Source organism: Cynocephalus volans, chromosome 11 (genome assembly GCF_027409185.1).
Source record: "Cynocephalus volans isolate mCynVol1 chromosome 11, mCynVol1.pri, whole genome shotgun sequence".
Taxonomy (NCBI): domain Eukaryota; kingdom Metazoa; phylum Chordata; class Mammalia; order Dermoptera; family Cynocephalidae; genus Cynocephalus; species Cynocephalus volans.
This window is the reverse complement of record NC_084470.1, coordinates 43213180-43236924: the sequence shown is the minus strand read 5'-3', so window position 1 is coordinate 43236924 and position 23745 is coordinate 43213180. Positions and strand designations below refer to the sequence as shown.

Sequence of the window (23745 nt, the reverse complement as noted above, 5' to 3'; positions counted from 1 at the left end):
TGATCACTACTGGAGGTAGCTAGGTCACCAACACCTTATGTTAATAATTGATAATTAAAGAAAAAGAAATACCTCCCCAAAAGAAAACCCAAAAAGAGACCCATATTTTCCCTGCCCATATGAACTGTATTTCAGGATAGACAACCTAGTTGATAATGGAAAGTTGGTTTTATAGGAAAACTGCTAGTAAATTTAGAAAAAATAATAAAATTTAAAAATGACCATTTGCAATCCTTGATGAAATAGCACCAAAACCATTAGAAAGCTTGTAGATGAGGAATTTCACGATAGAAAGATAAGGTGTCATGATCTGAAACTGCTGATCAATTTATCATCAAAAAAAGTGGAACTACTGGACCTGTGTGCTCTTGATATGATGCAGCATGCAGTGCATGGAACCAACCATGAAAATTATTGAACCTGAATCTAATTGTTGAGAAAATATAGGGAAATGGTCAGGGCCCCTCAGATGTTCAGAATCTTGCTGAGCATTTGTTGTAAATAGGCATGTGTGCTCAGGTGTTCCTTGGTTATCGTCTAGTGTGATTGCGCATGTGCACCCAGGTGTCCTGGGTTATGTACTTAAGTATAAAGGATGAGTGGCTCTAATCCACAGGGCCGCCAACCCCTGGGATGCCCCCCTGGGGGAGCCATGGGGAGGCCCCCTACTGCTGCTGCTAGTGCCCCTGGGACCCGCTGGAAGGCCACTGCCACTGCTGGACCTGTAAGCTACTGTACCTGTAAGCTACTGCTGGTACTGAGGACAGAGCTCGTGTCGTCTGCCAACACCTCCCGGAATCTTTCCCAATTATCTAGCATGGACCTGCATGTGAGGGGTCTGGGGACCCAGTTTGTACAATGGGTTTAAAGGGTCTGAGCCCTAGTTCTGACAATATAAATGGAAACTTAGTATAACTAAAATAATGAAACACTTTGGCTTTAGTTATGATTTACCTTACTTTACACTAATCAAACCTTCTATATAACTTGTGGTTTGCAAAAAGCACAGGTGACAAAGGAATGAGTTAATGACACTTTGAGGATACTACCAGACAAATCCAGAATGTGAAACATCACACTGGGAAGATCTACTCACTTCTTAAAGTCAATAGCATGAATAAGGGGGGAGGAGTGTAACTTACAGAATAAGAGATTTAAGAGACATAATAGTCAAATACATTATGTCACCATATTTGGAGCCTGATTTGAACATATGAACATAATCAGAAAAATTTGAATGTGAACTGAGTATTAGATGACATCAAGGAAATATTGTTAGTTTTGTTAGGTGTGATACTAGTATTGAAGTTATGTATAAAATTTTCCTGTGTATTAGGGATGCATGTGGAAATATTTAGTAAAATGGCATGATAGCAGGGATTATCCTTAAAATACTGCAATGAAAGAAGAGCTAAAATATGGCAAAATATTGATAATTCTTCTGGTAGATGAGCAAATGGAGGTTCATTATACCATTTTCTTTACTTTTGTATGTTTTTGAAAACTGTCATTGTAAGAAGTTAAAAAAAACAGCAAAAAATTACTCTATCCTAATGATAACAAAAAAATCTGTTCTGACTAGATCAGCTAAATTATAGGGCCTTCAGAGATCTGGGATAAGTCAGTAGTCCCATCTACCTGTCCTGGAAAACGTTATTATAAGATCATTTTTACTTAGAAGCAGACATGATGGCACCAGAAAGCCATAAAAATAATCTAGAATGCTTCTCGTAACCCTGACCCAGTATCTCTACATGTAGGATATAACCCAGTACCAATCCCAAATCTATAAGTCATGTACGACCAATAGGAAACCTGATGAAGTAACTAGGCAGGGCTGTTCCTTCTCCTTTGAGCCTTCCCCCTTTTTGTGATTATAAAATGCTAAGCTCTGCTGGCCCTCATTGGAGCGCGTTTCTCCAGGTGAACTGACCTATGCATTTTCCTGGTTGCAATCACCATATTGGTTCAGTGAATCCTACGCTTTATATGTTTGGCGTCAGTTTCTTTTAGATCAACACTAACAATCAAACTCCTGTGTATAAATCCCAGAGACATTCTCACTAAAGACATAATATGGTTGTTCATTGCACTCTTGTTTATAGTAGCTAAATGTGGAGTTGGACACAACCTACTTGTCCATCGCTAGGGGAATGCATGAGTAAAAGGTGACAGAAGCATATTAGGATATACTCAGCAGCAGTCAGAAGCAATGCTCTGTGTGATGCACCCACAGCAATCTGGCCAGATCTTAAAATAGAGTGCTGAGAGAAAAAAGTAAGAAATAGAAAAATCTATACCACAATTTAATTCATATATGTATTCATTTTTATAGTGTATATATTACATATATTATATTTTAATTTAAAATATATAATTCATATATAAATTTCACACAAAATCATGCTACATATTTTCTGTAGATACTTTAAAATTCTAGAATATAAATCCAATACATTGAAATGGTTGCTTACAGTAGAGAAGAGACTTTAAATTGGCAATTAGAATAGCAGGGAATCAATGAATAAAACAAGAAAGGGAGTTTACATGGAGTAATAACATCCATGTGCCAAATGTAGGACCATAATTGCCTCAAGTTTACATGACTGAAGTCCATAAGACACAAAAATGTCCCTTCCAGGATCTCCTGAATCAAAGTGGAAAATAGTGGGGGTGGGTGGGTAGGAATCTCCATTTTTCCCCTAAATCCTCTCAAGTGATTCTTAAACACCAAAAGATTATTCTATCTTAAGAGAATCCATCTGGTTCTAAGTTACCAGACTAGGCCAAGAAAAGCAGAACATAACCTTCCAGGAAAGGCCTGCAAAATTCTCCCCAATGTCAAATTTCTGTTTGTGGATAAGTGTGAGTTAAGTTAACACTGAATGAGCTCTGAGAATGAGGAGCTATATAAATGCTAATTACTCTTGGGCAAACTTAATCTCCTATTTACAATTTAGGGAATTTCCTTTTCAATCCACCTGTAAAGAAGGAAATGAATCTATTGTTATTCTCATCAATGTTAATTATAATAAGAGTTAGGCATAACACAAAGATGAGAGAAGAAAATATCGAACGCTGGTGAGCAGCATCCGGTACTGTTGGTAGGTGCTTAAGCTGGTATAGCTAGCAAATCCTGTCCTAAAATCACCCAGGGGAATTTATCCTCCAGAAATGCTATGCAAGGCATGTCCAAGAATGGTCATTTCAGCATATATTGTCACTGAAAAAAGAAAGGAAGCGACCCCAAAATCCTTTAGTTTGAGAATAATTGAACATATTATGGTACGTCAGGAACTGTTCAAAGAATGAAAATCCATACATACTAATGGAGAAACAACTTTCTAAGATGTAATAGTTCCAAGAAATATTGCTAAGAGAAAATAACATGGGAGAAGAGTATGTATAATATGACACCAATTTTGTTTTTTGAAGAAGAAAATGAAACTAAAATATTTTAGCATCTGTGGAAAAAGAAAGCTGCGTACATATACTCTGAAATATTACCAGTGATTGTCTCTAGGGCACAAAATTGGGAAAACTTCTATTTTATGTATTTTTTATTTATAAAGTAGTTGTATGTCAACTAACTCTGTATTATATTTATAATTAGAAAGAAAACAATAAATATTTATTGGTCCCCTAGCATATTAATGAGATAGAAGTCTAAAAATGTCTCTCCTATACTACCTACTATAGGATTTAAGGCAACATGCTATGAAAACAATGTGTCTTGATAAATTAGACATTTTTCGGTCAACAAAGTTAACTTATGGGAAGTAACCGGCTTATCGTATGAACAGAAGGGGGTTGTTCCCCTCATAATGAAGCAAAAACTATACCAGCAAGAAGTCCAAACTGGATCAAGTGCTTATAGGAGTATAGAGAAGGACCCAAAGAGAATATATATAGCTCTAAAAACCAAAAGCAACTGGTTCTCATAATAAAATCTATAATCTTCTGACTGATTATTTTCTTTGGTATATCCTCCACTGAAGCACAGGACAGGTTTCTAGAATGAAGTGTGAAATTGCTTTTAAAGCAATTCTGCCATCCTCCTTCCCCAGCAGAGCAGTGAGTAAGCCAGGAGGGAAATCAGAGTGCAGCGATGGGGAAGGACTTGTGGGAGCTTCAACTGCGCTTTCCCGGAGGCATCTTAACAGCGCAAGCCTGTGACTGGTTAGGTGTCCTGGCATTTCTTGGGAAGGCTGCACCCAGGAAGCTGCAGGAAGCTCAAGAGCATGCAACACCCAGGTCAGCAGGTGCAGATGAAAGAGTATTTGTAGCCCAAGGGCTTTGCACTCTAAGTTTTCAGGAAACTGATACCATGTATAAGGTCTTGGGGAGCTCTGCCAAAGAGACATAATAGGGTATCAGTGGACAGAGCCCAAAGCCAGGAGTCTGGAGATGTGGGGTGAGTCTTGGCTGCATCACCAGCTGGCTTGTCGAATATGAGCAAGTCAGTTGTCTTCTCTAGGCCTCAGTTTCCTTACTTGAAAAATGAGACTCAGTACAAACCTAATTCAGTCATTCATCAAATGAGTTGGTTATAAATAAGGACTAAATTAGATATTGCTTATAAAGTGCTTAGCGTAACACTTGACAAGTAGTTAGCACTTGAATATAATATAGTACAAATAATTATTATCATCGTTGTTGATGAAACAAGGTATATTTTGAGGCCAGTCATCTTTCAGATGGTTTATTACTTTTCCATTTCCTTGTAACAAATTACTGTAAATATTTTTTAAAAAAATCTTTTGTTTATTTTTTAAATTACAGTAAATATTTATGATCTTATACAATTTCTGTGGGCCAGAAATTTGGGAGTAGCTTATCTAGACAGTTTGTCTCAGGGTCTCTCATGAGATATTATAATTGTAGGGGAGCAAAAAGTGGCTTCCGTCCACCCTTCTGGGTTCCTTGGCTGGGATACAAATTAAATTGACAAAAGATAAACAGGAGTATACTAATTTATTATGTGCTTTGGGGCATCACATAAAAGGAAAGCAAGTACCCCAAACCCCAGGGAGATCTAGAAGTTTATGTACTTAGTTTATGGAGAGATGGGAGGGGGAGTATAGGCAATTTAGGGGAAAGTAAATAATTTTGGAGAAAGATGAATGGGTTCTCTGAAGAACAGGTGATAGTTTGTGAGAAAGTCTTTCCGGGCTTGGTGTCAACCTCCAGTCTCCTTTCCTGCAATATGAGCCAATTTCCCCTGGCTCATGAAGTTTCTAGCGAGAGGATTCATGACAACTGTGTCTTTTTGGAGGCTCTGTCTTTAGGCAGACAAGAGCAGTTCAGAGAAAGCCCCTCCCTACATTTGGTTTTCCCCAAATGCCCTCAGTTTGAAGTCCAAAGTGGCATATTTTGGGATGATGTTGAGACAGAATAGGGCTAGTTCTGTGAACCAAACTGACTCCATTTTCCCTACAGAGGACACTTTGTTACTTTTCCACTCCTCAGTCATGGGACCCCCCCAGGACGCATGGTTACCCCATGGCCTGCCCTGATAAAATAAACTGAGATAAGAGGGGAACAGATACTCACTAAGTTGCAAACCCCCTCCCCAAGGCTTGTTTCCTGTAATTATAAAAATTAAGTTACAGATCAACCTTAAGACCCCTTTAAGAGTTCCTGCATGTGAACAAAGTGTCAAGGTGACAGCTACAATGACCCTCCTGGTGTGATGATAATGTACAACACCACCATCTGGGACCTATTGAGCAGGCAAAGGGACCAAAGCCCTACCTGAGCATGTGCCCATGATACAACCAGAAAGAACAGAATGGACCACCTCCAGAAGTGCAAAATGACGACGCTGACCTGCACCCCTTAACTCCTTTCCCTATAAACGGCCCTGAATAGCTCCGTTTGTGGGGGTAGCTTTCTGTAGCTACCCCCCTTGTACATAAGTTTATCTCCTTTTTTAAAAGAGTTGCTTGCTTTACTGCTGGGTGCATTGTTCATTTCTCTGACTTTGGGACCCAAAAGCATAATTCGATAACATTTTCTGAACTCCTTCACAGTCAAGATATCCTCTGGGAACAGAGATGATGTTGATGGAGGAGGGGAGTGGGTGGAAAAGGAGGAATTGGAAAAGGGACATTAAAATCAATTACATTGTATATTGATAAAATTTTTTTAAAAAGATGTCCCCTGGTACTGTTGTCTTTTGGAAGCTTGACTGGAGCTAACAGATCTACTTTCAAGATGCTCACTCACATGCCTGGCAAGTTAGGGCTGCTTTTGAAAGAGACCTCAGTTTCTCATCTGTGGATCACTTCATAAGGCTGCCTGAATGTCCTCATGATGTGGTGGCTGGTTTCCTCTAAAATGAGTGATCTAAGAGAGCAAGGCAGAAGCCTCAATTTCTTTTATAGTCTACTAGCCTTCGAAGTCACAGTCATTGTTTTCACAATGTACAATTGGTTAAGCAGGTCAGCCCTACTCAGTGTGGGCGGGGGCACACAGGGTGTGAAGACCTGGAGGCGAGAGTCGTGGGCTCCATCCTGGAGGCTGGCCCCACAGATCTCAAGCCTTCCTTGGACCAAATGGAATTCTAACTTTCACTTGTCCAACATCCCATCTGAGCTAGTCATATGCATGTCTGTGTCCTAATCTCCTTTTCTTATAAGGGTACCAGTCTTGTGTCCTTATAGTGGGCCATAGGGCCTATGCTTATGATCTCATTTGACTGTAGTCACTTCTTTAAAGGCCCTGTCTCCAAATATAGTCACAGTCTGAGGTACTGGGGATTAGGATTTCAACATATGAATTTTACGGGGACACATTCAGCGCAGAACAGGTCACCATCTAGACCTGGTATGGATGAATGAATCCAAACTTTCAGAGAAACCCGGAAGTTACTAGACACATCTGGCTGCTGGCATGGAACTGCAGAGGGAGCTGATGTGGAAGTTCATGGAGGTTGTTGGCTCTCTGTGACCAGCACCTGGTGAATTCACAGTGGTGGTGAGTATGGACTTAGCACTGCTTATCAGGAATGGCAGTCGAAGAAGAAAGCTGGATGTGCAGCAGGGAAGATCAAGGACACCTCAGTGTCTGCCCTCAACACCTTTTACCAACATCAAACCTCAGATCATAGTGGCTGCTGCTTCATTTTGCATCCCAAATCTCACACAACTTCACTTTTGGCGACTCTAACTCAGACCATACAAGAAAAGTCATGCTGGGTAATGTAGTTCCAAGCGTACCTAAGTTGCTGAAAGAAAAATAAAGCACACTACAAAACAATACATCTCTGGGTGGTAAGCTACTTCCGGAGAATAGAGAATCTCTAAAATCACTGCTGAGAAACCTATGTTGAGTGAAATAAGCAAAGCTTAGAGGGATAAATACTGCATGCCCTCACTCATAAGTGGGAGCTAGGAGAGAAAGAAGGAAGGAAAGAAAGACCACAGTGGTGCATTGGACTTGAAGAGGGAGAGAACATGCCTTGGGATACAAAGTGGAGTGGTGGAAAGGGGGAGGGAGGTTGGGGATAAGTGGGTGGGGGACACGGGGTACAAACGCAATTTGTGGTAATGTGTATGCTGCCAGTATGAATCTGTTCTTTACATCTTGGGCACGAGGGGTGACAATCAGCTTTGTATCTCATGAATATTCATAATAAAAATAAATAAAATAAAATAGGAAGCACCTTCAAAAAAAAAATCACTTCTCTTTTGAAATACTCTATATTTGGGTTTCTATTGATCAGCCTCTTAAATACTATTGCAACCCATTAGACACACAGATAAGCCCTTTGCAACCAGAACTAAAAAGAATTACCAATTCATGACAGCACACAGTAAGGGAAAATAACTTTAATTAAATTCTTATTGTATGTTAGGCATGGTGCTAGGATCTTTGCACATTTTACAACATTTAATCTAATAGCTATCCTAAACAGTATTATTGGCACACCTGATTTGCAAATGAGGAAATATAGACCCAGAGGGGTAAGGCATTTTTCTCACAATCACAGTCAGTAATAAAAATAATGGCTGACTTTTACTGAATACTTGCTAAGTGCCTGACACAGTGGTTTAAACGTGTATTATCAATTCTTATCACCAGAATACTTGAGTCGGAGGCTATTGCTATTCTTGCTTTACCATGGAGGAAATTGAAGCACAGAATATTTCAGCTTTTCATCCAAGGTCATAGAGCAACTCACTGGTAAGGCCATGTGTGGCAGAGACAGTGGTGCTTATTGAACATTCCATCTGCTCTCTGTTATCTCCTGGAGTCCCTTGCAGTTAGTTGTGGCCATGTGACTTCCTACAGACAATGGGCTGTAATCAGAACTAATGTGTCACTACTGGGCTGAAATGTAGAAGAGCTTGGGTCATGTTTCCACATTTCCTCTTCTCTTACTCGGTTGCCTGGGGATGTTCCATATGGCAGAATCTTCATCAGCTTGGGACCCCAAATAATGGCGCAGAGCACAGCCATCTATCCTGATGACAATGCTGGATGTATAACATAAGGAAGAAGCAAATGGTAGTCATGTTGGAACGAAGGGGTTATTTGTTCCTGTAGCATATCTGGCCTATCTTGACAAACACAACGCTTGCTGGTCTGACTTGGGGAACCTATGATCTTTTTCAATGATTGATCTATGCCGTCTTCCTCCAGTGATGGGGGGAATGAGAACCTGAGTGTGAAGCAATATATGTGATTGCCTTTCATAAATAAGAAGGCACAGTGTGGGTATAAGATATCAGATATCATAATAACGTCCCATCTAATCTCAAGTTCCGGACTCACCAAGGTCAAGTATATCAATCCATGGTGATTCCCCTTGGCAGCATTTCGAGGAATATTTGTAACATTTCACCTGAGAAGCAGAGCTGTGTTCCCTAGAAGTGATAAGAGGGAAGGAGAGCAAGTGAAAATCTTAGCAAGCATCAGTAAACTATGGACTGACCTCCGTTTTTGTAAACAGAGTTTTATTGAAACGCAGCCACACTCATTCACTCGTTTGCTTGTCCAATAATTTTCTTCTGTGGCTGCTTTTGAACTACAACAGCAGAGTTGAGTATTTGTGACAGAGATCATACGAGCTACAAGCCTAAAATATTTGCTCTCAGTCCTTTATTGAAAAAGTTTGCTAATCTCTGACCTAGAGGTGTTGAAATATGACCAGGAAGCACAGGGCTTTCCTTTAGGGACCCAGATAGACCTTCCAGATCTTCCTAAGGGGCCTGCTTATGACCTGAAAATTCCCCCCTTAATCACACTTTCAAGTTAAATTAAATCCTTAAAGGCCCCATAAAAATGCAAATAGATTATCTGCTAACTCATTACCCCAATTAATACTGTGATACCAATTCCCTTTCCAGGCTTGTCTGTCTCTAATATATCCTCTGAGAGGATAGTGAACTGTAGAGTGGGGAGGGAGGGGAGGAAAGAGTTTGGGATGGGTAAGGAGCCAGGTTGGCAGGCTTCTGTTAAACCACTGGTCAGCACGGCAAATAGAGACCCAGTGTCATTTGCTTTAGAATGTGGGCTCCATCCAGCTGCTTAGGAGAAGTTGTCATCACTCCTCCATAGGTAGACTAAATTGCCAACCCCTTTTCTTGGGTTTTGGGGTGAGGGGAAGTAGCATCTTTCCAATTTGGGAAAACAAAAAGGTGTATACTCTCATGAATGATTTAACACCAGCTCTTGTGAGTAATTCTTAGTGATTAAGGCCCTTTGACATGTGGTTCCTCTGTCTGGAATCTCCCACTCTGTTTTCTGATTGCCTAAAGTTTATGCATATGTCAAGGCTCAGTTTAGGCTCATCTCCTCCAGGAAGCCTTCTCTCACTGGCTAAGAGTAAGATAGTTGTTCTCTTAGCCCCATATACTATTCCCATTACTAATGCTTCCGAGGCAGTTGGGGCCCCAGCCCAAGGTCCCATGCTCTTGAGAACTTTTCTCAGACCCCTTGTGGGCTGCACTCTTTCCATGGGGCAAAGAGTTCTGGCCCTGCTTCTAGATCATTCTGTGAGTAGACAGGACCCTGGAATTTCCAACCCAAATGGCATTAAGCCACTTCCAAGAGCCCAGATTCCTTTTACAGAGGGTGGACAGTTTAGCTGGAGTGCATCCCTGGTCCTGAAAAGTGGCTAAGGGGTGGCTGCTTGGGGTAGGTGTTTATAGTGGATCAAATATGGACATATAGGTGGGGTGTCCACATGAGAACCTTTGAAGTGTAGGACAGAGTCTGGGGTAGAAACACAAGGAAGGCACATTTTATAGTCCCCACAAATGCTAGGGGTGGGCCTGGCCATCATAGCACTTACCTTATGACATTGCTCTGATTCTTGTGCCATTAAATTGTGAACCAATTGGGGGCAGGTGTTCTTAAATCCTAGCTCAGTAAACTGTCAGGTGTCTTTTTTTTTTTTTGTGACCAGTAAGGGGATCGCAACCCTTGGCTTGGCATCGTCTGCACCGCGTTCAGCCAGTGAGTGCACCGGCCATCCCTATATAGGATCCAAACCTGCAGCCTCGGAGCTCCCAGCACCGCACTCTCCCGAGGGAGCCACAGGGTCAGCCCCCAGGTGTCTTGTTAATTGCTGCTGTGTAGAGCAGCACCTGGAAACGGGGCTGTACCACAGCTCTCATGTCTTCCCATCTGGAAGAATAGTTTTGTAAAGGCTGAAGGTTTACCAAGATTCAATCCCTCTGTGAACCATCTGCAGAATTCAGTTGCCTGGAGGCCTTCTAAAGGGTAAAGCATCTCTTAGAGAATTGGTCAGGTGAATGACCTTGTAAAAGTGTAATAAGACTACAACAGCCCAAGAAGCTTTGAACCGTGCATGCTTGGTGGTGAGCTGGGGACAGAGATGGATGTGCTATGAATCATCTAGGCTGAAACTTGCCCCAGCCAGCAGGGAGTTTCCCTTCCACCAGAGCAGAATTTTTGACTTGACTTGTTTATTCAGAACTTTGGCAGTTCAGTTCTTTTCAACACCTGATTTAAAATTGATTTATTGAACACTTATTATGACAAATATTCAGGAATATTGTGACCCATCTGAAATTGAACATGGGGGGAACATTTACACTATGAAAATCAACAAACACTACAAATCAGGGCTCCCTTCCTCCCCCTCTCCCTGATCCAACTGATTGACCAGCTCGCCACTGCCTTACCTGGAAGGAGACCTCGTCCTGCACAGGACTGCAGGAGTCAGATACAAAACCAGACCATTTCTCTTCTCTAAATCTCTATTTTTAAAAACATGTAAATATATGTGCTTCTTGTAACAAATTCAGAGGAATAGAATATATGAATTAACAGATTATCTTCTGATCCAATATCTCCTCTCCTACAGAAGTAACTTTGGAGTATAGCCTTCTAGGATTTTTCTACAGTTATACAAACACATAAAAACAATATATATTGTTTAGATAAATATAATGAAGCCACACATATTTTTACACCTTATTTTTCTTTCTCTAAAAATATACTGTGGACATTTGTCTGAGTTAGATCATATAGCTCTACATAATTCATTTTAATAATTGTAGAGTATTCTACAATATTGTCTTCTTAATGGCCATTTAGGTAATTTCCATCTGTTTTTCTTTCTTCTTTTATAAATATCACTTTAATTAACATCCTGTGCATGTAATATGTGCATGTGTGTGCATGCATATATGAATTTCTGTGTGCAAGAAGGCATATTTCTTTAGAATGGATTCCCAGGAATGAAATTTCTAAGTCATTAAATAATATCTTGGTAAATAAGGCTAAATTATCCTGCAAAAAATTGTACGAATGACACTCCCTTCCAGCAAGCATTGGAATGCTTATTTTTCCAAATTCTTGCCAACAAGAAATGTTATCAATACTTTAAAGTTTTGAAAACTTATTAAAAGTTATATTTTATAGTTGTTTTTACTTTACTTACATTTCCTTATTCGCTAGTGAGACCAAGTATCTTGTTTTCTGTTTGTATTTCTTCTTTTGTGAATTACCAATTCATCATCTTTGCTTATTTTCTATTGAATTATTAATTTAAAATTAATTTATAGAAGTTATTTACATAAAACATATTTTGGCTATTAGACTGTAATATGCTTTGAAACATTAGCTTCATGTCTACTTGTCTTTTAACTTTGTATTCTGTTTATCCATACAGAAGTTCTATAAAATTAACTGTGCAGAGGATGGTTTTGTGTTATATTTATAAAGGCTATCCATACCCCAAAATAAAAGCATCATCTTATAGTTTTCTAATACTTTCCATTTTTCTCTTACATTTAAGTTTGTTTGTTTTTGCCTATATATAATTTATTTTTGTATATGATGTGAGGTAAGGATGGAAAAAATATATGTAGATGAATGCTTTTTGAAATATTGTTTGTAGCAATAAAGTTAGGAAACAACCTAAATTAAATATATTGTGAGTAATTAAATATATGGGGTGTAATTAAATATATTGTGGTAAATTTACACCATAGGACATTATACAACTCATAAAAAGAAATAGGTCTATACCTATTGAAATGGAAGGATGTCTTTGTTATACTAGGAGATGACACATTTCTGAGAAATGTATATGATTTGCACTGTTAGGACTTATGCTTAAGGCCATGTAGGTTGTGCACTGCTGCCTCTGGGAACTGTGATGTGTTGGCATCCCTGGAGTTATGCAGTGCAGTAATCTTGTTCACTGTACTGCCCTATACACTGACCCAGGTGATGTATACTTTACTGATCTCTAGTGAGTTCCCCTCATTTCCTTTCTTCTTTTGGTATATTACTGTTGTTTCTTTTTCTTAGTGGACCCTAATTTGGGTTTTCAGGAAAGCTCCAGGCTGGCTCCATTCCAAGGCATCTAGTAGTACCATGGGAAACATGCAGGCTTCCTAACTAAAGTCCAGCAGTGCAGACCACTCCTACTATAGTCCCTCTTCTTACTTTGCTGATGTAGGATCCCACAGCAGGTTCCTACTTTCTGACCTCTCCCAGCAGAATCAGGCACTATTTTCTATCTACTCCTCCACACCCCAAACTCTAGGGATCATATATCACATTCTCCAAGAACACTCTCATGCTTCTTATGGGAGCAGTTTTGGATGGACCTATGAGTTTCCAAAGCTTAGCAATTATTCATCTGGGAACTAAGATGCCAGTACATCGAAGGGAACAAGATAGGGAGGGAGCAGTTGGGGGTAAGGGAAAAAAGACTGCATTATAATAGAAAATTATGCATTGCTGACCATGGCAGATTAAATTACTGATCCCAATGCTCCCCTACAGTAGCAGCATACAGCAAGTATATATTGCCACCTTTGCTGTGGTCTCCTGGTGGACAAGATGCATTTCCCTGCCCTTTGACTTGGGGCTTCTTCATACTATTTGCTTTGGACAATGGGATAGTGTTGGACATAAATAAAATAAAGACTTGAAATATTATGGCATGACTGGGCTTACTCTGTTGCACTCTGCCATCACCCTGAGAAGAACATGTCCCAGGTGACACGCTAGTCCCAAAGAATGAGTTAGGTGAAGTAGAGTGAATTGAAGCCCTAGCTTGAAGTCAAGCCCAGCTGAGACCAGCCTGAATTTATCAGCTACTGTTGATCTAAAACACACAAGAAAGAAACCCTTGTTGTTGTAAGTCACTGAGTTTTGGCATGGTTTCTTATGAAGCATTTTGGGAAATTAACCGATTGATTCTCCTCTTATTCTATAGAGAGAAAATTCTAATCTTATTGGGCAGCAAATGAACTCAGCTAAAAGAATACATTTTTAAGCATTCTTAATTGCTAAATGTGTCTGTGTGACTAAGTTTTGGCCAACAAGATGAGCAACTGACTCAGCTGAGAGGTGCACATTTTTTGCCCTTTCCTCCTTTCTTCCTCCTCCCTCCAGCTTCACACATGTGGAAACTAGAACTTCAGTGGCTGTTTCTGGATTATAATGTGTTTTTGGGATAGAAGCTGAGCTCTAGGATGGTGGAGGAGTGAGAGAAGAACCTGATGACTGTGAAACCACCATAGCATTCTCGATTGCCTACCTCCAGACCTCTCTTATTTGAGAGAAAAGTAATTTTCTACCTTGTTTAAGTCACTCCTAATTTTAACTGATAATGTAGTATAATGTTTAGTGAGAATGTAAAATATAACTATCTATGCTCTTACCATAAATACATTAAAATAGAATAAGTGTGGGAACAGGGACTAGAAGTCACTAGAGTCAAACAGTAACAAGGACTTGATTATGTAAAGGAAAAATATTTGCTGAATGAGGAATGGTTATGCAGTCTGGATGAAAAGGCAGTGTGCCAGGAGTCAGCTAAATCACAGGGCTAGACAAGAAATGAGTTCTAGCTTCTAATTCTAGCTATAAGCAAATAATAGGTGTGTTATCTTTGGAACATCATTGAACTCTGAGTATCAGTTTTCTCAGTGGCTAAATGGAAACAATACAGTAAAATCTTATTGAAAAGTTAATTGTGATAATGTTAAATCAGCTATAGCTAGAGTGATAATGGAATTTACCATTCTACTGGAACATTTTTTAGAGTAAAAGGAATGCTAGTAGGACTGCTCTGGCTACGCTGGATGTAATGCAACTGGGATTTGGGACTTATCGATCTCCTCCACCCAGTGGAGGGATTTAAGTTCAGTGCACATTTCCTTTATAATAATCAACCTAGTTCCTACACATTTAATAAATGAAAACATCTTTTCTTTTGTTTTTCCACAAGGTAACTAAAAGAATGACTAGAAATTTATATATTCATTAACTTTACAATAATACAACCCCATGTTTTATGCAAGTATAGTTTACCACCCCATTTATCTCATATTACAGGTTTTACTGTAACAACACCTACATATAACTATCTCCCAGGGTTGTCTTAAGAATGCCACGAGCATCTCTAAAGGAACAATGCTTTGAAAATTGTAAAAGATTATGGGAATGCTTCAAGTTTTCATTGAAAAGAGGAGAAATATGATATGACAGCCACTAGGGTAACAGTAATCACACCGGAACATACAGTCCGCAACAGACAACATAGACATGAGTTATATGTAAACAAGCTGATCTTACATCTCCTCTCCAGATCCATCTCTCAAATATGGTCTTTGGGAACATTGTGATGGAGACATCTTTTAGATAATCAAAAATAAACAAATGGAAATGGAAGCAACACACAAGCATGTGTACAATATCACCAACTTGAATTTCTTTGTCAACTAAAAACATTATGGTATAATTGTTATTGTCACTGACTCCAGTGTATTATTAAGTACAAAGAATTATTATGATTGTTACTGTTGAAATTACATAGTAAATTGATTCTTCTAAAGCATTTTGAAAACATTAAATCATCTTTGTGTAGGAGCAGCACCCAGGGAGGGGTGCAGTCAGGTTGCTGTGCCTGACTCATGCATACGTGTGTGAAATCCTGCCTCAGAGATGTTCTCCACTTGCCTAGTTCCCTGCCTGAAAAGGCCATTAGTACATTCCCATTCAGTGATTCATTGATTCACACTTAGTCATTCATTTATGTGCACTTATGTGTGTGCTTGCTATCTGTCAGGTGTTTAATACAGCAGTGAACAAACTGCAGAAGATGCTGTCAGTTTCCTGCCCTTATCGCCTGAACATTCAGCCTGCCCCTGAATTTTATAACTGCCAGTATCTGCAGCTTGTTGTCTGAAGGTATTCTTCAGGTAGTCGAAGATCACTTACCATCATGCCCAGTAGCCCTAAAACACTAATGGACAAGAGTCGGTGCATAAATACCCCTACTTCCGCATCCTTTAGATGGAATAACTGTGAGGCATGTGTTTTATATACTTTCCCAAACTTATTGCTTGGGATTAAAATTCAGTCACTGACAGCAGCAGTGGTTTCATAAAACCACCTTTATTCATTGCCTTTCTTTTTCCCTACTGAGGCTATCTGGGATTCCTTCCCTAATAAAGTAGGTACATCTTATTTTTGTTTTAGGGTCTGCTTCTGGGGGAATGCTTGAAGGCATAATCCCTGCCTTCTCAGCCCTAATGGAAAAAGGGTTGAAGACTCATCTGCCTGTGGGGGTCAGGCAGGTGTGGTAAATGAGTGAAGTAAGGTGACATTCCTCCCCTGAGCTTTACCAACTACCAATACAGTTGTATACTTTGTATTCAGGGAGCTCTGCCTAAAGACTTCAGCTTACCAGCTATTCTTTCTTTGCAAGATAAAGGTTCTTGTTTCTCAGAAGGCCAGAGGAGAAACAATTGACTAAAAGAATTAAGGTTCATTCAAAACCCATCCACTCATCCATTCGCCACACATCCACCCATCCCCCATCCACTCACCACCCACCTAATTGTTCCCTCACTGCCTAGTCCCTCACCACCCATCTCCAAACATTTTGAAAATCTTCACTCTGGGTATAAGATCATGCTTATCAAAGTAAGGGAAATTATAACAAGGAATTTATAAAAGGTTAATAAAATGACCTCAATATACCTTATCTCCAGCTACTTCCTTTCTAATGAGCACTTCGATCTATTATTTTCTGAATACCTCAGGCAATTTCACCTAAAGATGCATGTGCTTTAACTATTTCATCCTTCTAAATATTCTTCTCCTTCTTTAATATCTGGATAATGTGAGTATTTATCCTTCAAAGCCTTCTTACAAGATAATACTGTAGTGGATGCTGTGGTTTGCCACTGCGAGCCCCCTTCAGGAGCTGGCGCCCACGTGCTCCACTACAGGAGTGCTGGTTGCTAACGGCTCGTGGAACTCACTCCTTGGGTGTTGCTTTGCCTCACGTGGATTTGTCACCTCTCTTCCCCTGGGTGATGGAGCCACAAAAAGGATTACTCAAAGCCCATCTCTTCCTAGCAGTGAGAGACCCCAAAGAGGTTGATTTCCCAGAACCCTCAAGAGAGGGGCATTCCTTCCTTTGGAAATTAACCATGACTTGGTGTTCTCTTCCCACATTTATTTTACAGACCAGGAAGTTACAGGAAGAGAACATAGGTGGGGTTATGGCTAATTATAGTTTAACAGTAAAGGCTGGTAATATTCAGTGAAACAAGCAAGGTGACATTCCATAATGCGATTTGCAAAAGGTTAAATCAATCCACCAACAAAAGCTTGATCTTAGCAAACATTCTCTTTCCCTAAAACAGCTTCCCCAGTATTTTTATATATCAATTAGTAACTTGTCTGTCCTTGAGCCAGCAGCCTTGCTGTGCTACAACTCTCCATCTACATCAGAGACCCTAGCCTGAAGAAAGTTTCCTTTCTTTTGCAAGGTTAACATTTCTATATGTACTTTTAAGAAGTTAGGCTAAACCTGAAACTGCAGGGCTTTGGAGGCCCTGTGAAATACATTTGCTTTATAAATATTGGTATATTCCACACTTGGAGGCTTGACTAGTCAGTATGGAGGTAAAAAGTCCTGCCCCCTTTGCCACAAATCAGGATCTCTCAAAGTTCATCCCAGTTCCAGAGTTTCCCATGGGATTTGGTTGATGTCTCAGTTGTGGCTGCAATGCAATTCATACTTCCCTTGTACAATTCTGCTTTCCTTCCTCCATTACAGTGTACTCCCCAATCAACCTTCTGCACTCAAATCTCAGAGACTCGGGGTCTGTTTCTAAGGCAACCCAAGCTAAGACAATATCTTTGCAAAGTCTTCTCAACTTCTCCTGGTCCCTGCCCCAATAATATAGAATGAAAGACTCAATCACTGTATTACTTCCTCCTCTATGCCCCCACGGCTCATATGGCACATTTGTAGGTTAGAAAAACAGAGCCACTATCAATGTTATGGGAACATGGGATTTAATACAGGACCTTTTACTTACATGAAGATGGAAGGCATTGGGGGAGTGAAGTTCTGGAAGTGGGGAGTCAGAGCATCAGAGAAAAGAGAAAAAGTCATGTGCCATTTTTGCCAGAAGCATAGACATAGGTAGACAGAGTCTGCAGGAAAATCTGGTGCAATATGTGGTTGGTTGTTGATGTGGGACTCCAAAGAAGGCACTTGTGGAGAGGCAGGTAGAAATTGCTGCCTGTTGGACAGCATCATTGCTGGGGTCAAGGCCCAGTACAAGGAGATTGCCAACCGCAGCCAGGCTGAGGCTGAGAGCATGTATCAGATCGAGTATGAGGAGCTGCAGAACCTGGCTGGGAAGCACGGCAATGAACTGCATCGCATGAGATGGAGATCACTGAGATGAACCTGAACATCAGCCAGCTCCAGGCTGAGACTGAGGGCCTCAAAGGCCAGAGGGCTTCTCTGGAGGCTGCCATTGCTGATGCTGAGCAGCGTGGGGAGCTGGCCCTCAAAGATGCCAACAACAAGCTGGCTGAGCTGGAGGTTGGCCTGCAGCAGGCCAAGCAATACAGGGTGCAGCAGCTGCGTGAGTACCAGGAGCTCATGAATGTCAAGTTGGCCTTGGACATTGAGGTCGCCACTTACTGCAAGCTGCTGGAGGGCAAGGAGAGCTGGCTGGAGTCTGGGATGCAGAACATGAGTATCCATACAAAGACCACCAGTGGCTACTCAGGTCGGCTGAGCTTCACAAGCCACACCTATGGCCTGACCTCCTTCCAGTCCACCATCAGCTCTGATGGGAACTCCAGTCCCTTCAGCCACACCAGCTCCTCCAAGGCCGTGGTTGTGAAGAAGATTGAGACCCGCGATGGAAAGCTGGTATCCAAGTCCTCTGATGTCCTGCCCAAGTGAACGGCCACTGCAGTCCCTCCCAACCTTCCCCCTCCTGTGGCTGCCCCAGAACCTGTGTGGGAGGCAGCTGTGCTGGGGAGTGTGGGGAACAGGAGACCCACCTGAGACTCAGCCCTAGCCCTAGCCTTCAGCCCACTCTTGGGGGGAGTCTACTGCCCGGGGTACCCCCTCTTGCTCATGACTCAACTAAGAGCCAATTCAATTGTTTTTTCCAAAATAAAACTTCCCCTGGCTCTGCCAATAAGCCCCCTTCCCCCCAAAAGAAATTGCTGCCTCTGTGAAAGCTGTTGTCTCTGTGGAATCACTTTGGCGGACTACAATCAAGTGTGTTTTGGTGAACTTGAGACCACTGTTGGTCAACAGGGCTGGCATTAAAGAAGATGACCTGGATACAGAATACAGAATGAGAGCAGAGGGAGGACATGCTGGGGCCCCTCTGTACATATATATCTGTCTGTCTTCATTTCTGACCATCACAACCTTCTAAAATAATGCCCTCTGCATTCCCCAAGTCTCATGTGAGTTCCTCTCTTAGTCAACTCTAACTCAGAGCCATAGGAAAGGTGATTCTGGGAAATGTCATTCCCATCCATAGATAGAAGTGGAAGTGCCATGTGGCCCACACACCCTCCAAGCACATTTGACACTAGATCATTTAACGTATTGCCTCAGGGTTGCGTTTTTCTGCTTTGGCACTCCCTCTAGATCATGAGTAGACCAAGTATAGCCTGTGGGCCAAATCCTGCCCACTGCCTCTTTTTGTAAATAAAGTTTTATTGAAACATAGTTACACTCAATCATTTACATAATGTCTATGGTGGCTTTCTCCCTACAAAGGCAGAGTCCAATAGTCATGACAGACACAGTATGGCCACCAAGCCAAAAATATTGAAAGAAAAATTTTATCAGCCCCTACTCTATACTGTGGGATCTGTGACATTAGGACTGTCTTACTTATTTTTGTGTCCGCAGTGTCAGTGCCTCACACACTGTATGAAATAATCTAGCAAATATTTGTGAAATGATTGAATGAATTTGGGAGATTAAGAACCTATGCAATTATCAACACAGGAATCTGATACATTCAGAAATACAAGTAAGGATAGTTATCGGAGAAACCAAGAACTTTATTCTTTTAGAGCAGAATATAGGACTTATTATCAGCTGGTGTTGGAGATATCAGGAAATCCTGGGAGATTTGATGAAGGTGCCAGAAGACTTCGGGAAGAGTAATGTAAAATAGAAATCAGAAACCTTAGGTTTTAGACCTAGCTCAGTCCTTTTTTTAGCCATGTGATCTACAACAAGTGAACTAAGGTCTCTCTTACTCTCCTTTTCCTCAGCATGGGATAAGTGTAAGAACACTGGCTTGGCCAAACTCAGAGGGATTTTGTGGCAAACTAAAGACACGATGATGTGAAATGCTCTGGAAACTGTAAAGCACTGCCCAGATAAAGGGATTACTTCACAGTCAGAAATCATTTTCAAAATTAATATGGAACACCAGATCGGTCAAGCCCATGTTCTATTTGTGCTTTTCGAGGGATCTTAAACCTTGAAGGCTTAGTCGAGTCAACAAGGACCTATGACTGTGCCTCTAACACGAGCTGAGATGCCTCAGATATCAGAATACAAAGTAGGAAGTTGGTGGAAAATGGCCCTATTCTTCTAAAAATTGTGCAAGTTTTCTATTTCTTCCTGGCAATGAGGATTGGTTTTTTTATAGAACAGGTTCCGATTTGTCAGCAACCTTTAGGTAGCTTATTGATTTAACATTTCTTCGAAGATGCTAAGAAATATGTGGTCGGCTGACAGCAACAAGAGCTGCGCCTTAAAAGGGGAAGCTGATGGCTTGCTCCCAGCTGTCCTGACTCAGGGACTTTGCAATCACTGTTTTTCAGAAAACTGTTTTAGAGTCTATGCTCCATTTAGAGCAGCCTTTTTTTTTTTTTTTTTTTTTTTGCTTCCTTCTTTCCTGACAATCAGTGAGGATCTCAGTGTCTTTGCGAGCTATCTAAAACACTATTACTGAAAGGAGTCATTTCACGGTGAAATCACCTAAATGGAAGAGAAATCTGCTTTGGGAGAATGCTGAAGTTCACTGTGTCAAAGCAATCAGATTCCAGAAATGATTTGCAAAAACCCATTTATTTATTGTTTTGGAGCACTGAGACAAAATATAATCTGTGAAGCTGGTCCTTGAATCAGTCTCTAAAAGACAGGACAGGGCTCTTAGAGTGTAAAGGGAAGGAACTCCCCTTAGAATTAATTCCTTTGGGGTAGGAGGGCTCTCCAGAACGCCTCTGCTTTTCTTTCCATTCCCTTCATAACGCCCCACTTCCAAGGGAGAACAGTTTGCTAATCGGAGTGGGCTGTATTTTGTTTGTGGATGGCTACCACGCCTTAAAGTTCAGCAGGGGCTTGGAGATTTCCTTCTCTCTTTCCTTTTACTGTGCCTCTAGCAGTGTGGGTGGAGTCAAGGTGTTCATTCTCTCTACGCTTCCACTAGTTCTTTCCTGTGCTGTTCCAAATATTTAGATTTGGACAGGAAGTAGGAGGCTACAGTGACCGACTCATCCCACTCTGCCTGGGACTTTCTAGGTTTTAGCACTGAAAGTCCAGAATCTCAGAACCCCCGCCCCGCCCCACACTAAGCCACATATTATGACTTCACTTTTAATGGGGAGCCTTGTATTGGGGATTTTGGAGGCTGCCTCAATTGCTAATTAAGTGCTGCTTAAAAAAAATTATTAAAAAAAAAATCCCAAGTTGGCTTCTCTTTTTTGTACCTGCTCCCTCATTCTGTGACCCCCTGGAGAGGAGGGGTGAAAGGCAGGATGGCTATAAAAGCTCTAAAAACAATTCTCAACATCTAAAACAATTGGGTGTTTTATAGTCACAGACACACAAGGGCCGAAAGAACCCTGGGATAAGTGGCCTGGGGCACAGGAAGAGCAAAGAGGTTAGTGGGGACAAAGAAAGAGAAGATAAAACAAAGGCTTTTAAGAAAATGGGCCAATCCTCCAAATGGGGTCTTATTTCAAAGGACATTTACTCAGGTCAACAGTGTGCTCCTCTGTGCCAGGCCTTAGAGGTCCTGGGATGGGTGACACACAATCCTGCCCCATCTTGCTGTCCGGGTAACTCCCAGTGCTGTGAGCTCAGCTTCTTACCTGGACTACTGCGGAGGCAGGCTGGGGAGAGATCCAGTGGAAACCCACAATGAAGCACTTTCCTCAGTGGTGACCGTGCCAGCAGACACTGCTCTGCAGCTAGAGTTCTAGTGAGGTGGAATTGTCTGCAGTTTCCCAGTGTGGGATGAACAACATTTGTCATCCAGCACAAATGGGCATTGACCTCTTTACAAGCCAGGTTTCAGTGTGGCTTCACGTCCCTGGCAGGCTATTAAAGCCCCATCACACCAAATTTGAGATGATCTGCTTGCCTTTTGGCCAGAGGGCTGATTTTCCAGGTCCTTTAAGAGATGTCAACTGTTGTTTCACAGGAGAATTCTGGAGAATTGCTTAATCCCGGTGTCTTCCAGTCACCCTGGGGACTGAATGGACTGCGTTTTAAATTTTTTTTTTTTTAATTGTGAGTTTGGGTATCATTACCTTATGAATATAGGTTATGAAAATCCAAATTTTTAGTTCTTTTGAAAAATGGGTAATTCTGGCAAACACTGGGCCCCGTACTTTGAATAACAGCAATCTAGAGTTGACTAGAACTGTCTCCTTTGCAGAGGGCATGCACTTCCAGGCCCCAGAAACTGTGTCCCACTGCTGTCTCTCCCCTGCTGTAGCAGACGAAGGCTATTTCTCATTCCTGCTTGCTCCTTTCCCATTTACATTATCTCCTACAGCCTACAGATATTTGATTTTTTGAACCCTAAGTTAGAGTCTATAATCATTGCATCCTCTTCCATTACGACCATTTCCTTTCTCCATCTCTCACCTCCTCTCCCCTCCCCTGCATTTTTACCCCTACCCTTCTCCTCCCATGTCAGCTCATTGCCTGGAAATATAGGTTTATGTAGAATTGTGCATCACCCGTAATGTGCACAGGCCAAGCATTTACATACAATGTCCATTTCAGTACCATCATCGAAACCAGCAGATTTCAAAGTATGGTTCCTTGACCAGCAGCATCAGCATCACCTGTGAATTTTTTATAAATACAAATTTTCAGGCTCAACCTGGACCTACTGAATCAGAAACTGTGGGGGTGGTGCCCAGCAGTCTGTGTTTTAACAAGCCTTTCAGGAGATCCTGCTGCACATCAGTTTGAGGACTGCTGGCCTATACTTTCAAGGGGCTCCTTTTTGCTGAAAATGAGCTTGTGGAAGGCAATTTACTTCTCTGGCTCTCATCTGAGGATAACATAAAAACCCTCCTTGTTTTTTTCTCCATATGCATAATGCGGAGGTGAAAGAAATGTCTGTTTGCAATCCAGAAAGCACCATTTTGTGAGGCGTCTGAGGACCCCTTAGTTGAAGTCATGTGTTCATTGTGGCCCAGAAGCACTCATTTCCCTGTCACTGGCAAAAAGACAGGAGGGAATAGAAACCCTCCCTTGTGGTCTGTTAGTTCTTGATTAGATACTATTTATACTGCCCCTTCATTGTTCCTTGGGTATAAATCTTGTCTCCCAAACAGATGGTAAGTTCCTCGCAGACAGGAGCTTGAAGCTCAGCAAAGCCTGGCTGACTGATTTGAATGAAACAACTTCATTTGCTTCCTTAGCCAAAGTTTGTGGCAGGGGCTGGAAAACTCATTTCTCAAGTCAGCTGAGGATGGCTTTGTGTCTGAGAGCTGAAGAAATAGCTCCTAATCATGCCATCTGGGGTGCAGGTGCCTTTTATCAAATGGCCCTGAGAATGCTCCGTACCAAGGATCCTGCCGGCACTCCTTTGAGAGCAAAGCCCAGGAATCGCTTTCTCGCCAGCATGCTGATCATTGTGTCCAATTACTCAGCCAGGTGAAAGGGGAACCCTGATTCTGGCTAGCTGGGAAGAGGCAATGGGTGAT

General features: G+C 41.4%; 1 pseudogene; it reads left to right on the top strand.

Moving 5' to 3' along the window:
* Positions 1–17990: 17990 nt before the first annotated feature.
* Positions 17991–18718, top strand: LOC134390064 (keratin, type II cytoskeletal 8-like; annotated as a pseudogene).
* The last annotated feature ends 5027 nt before the right edge of the window (positions 18719–23745 follow it).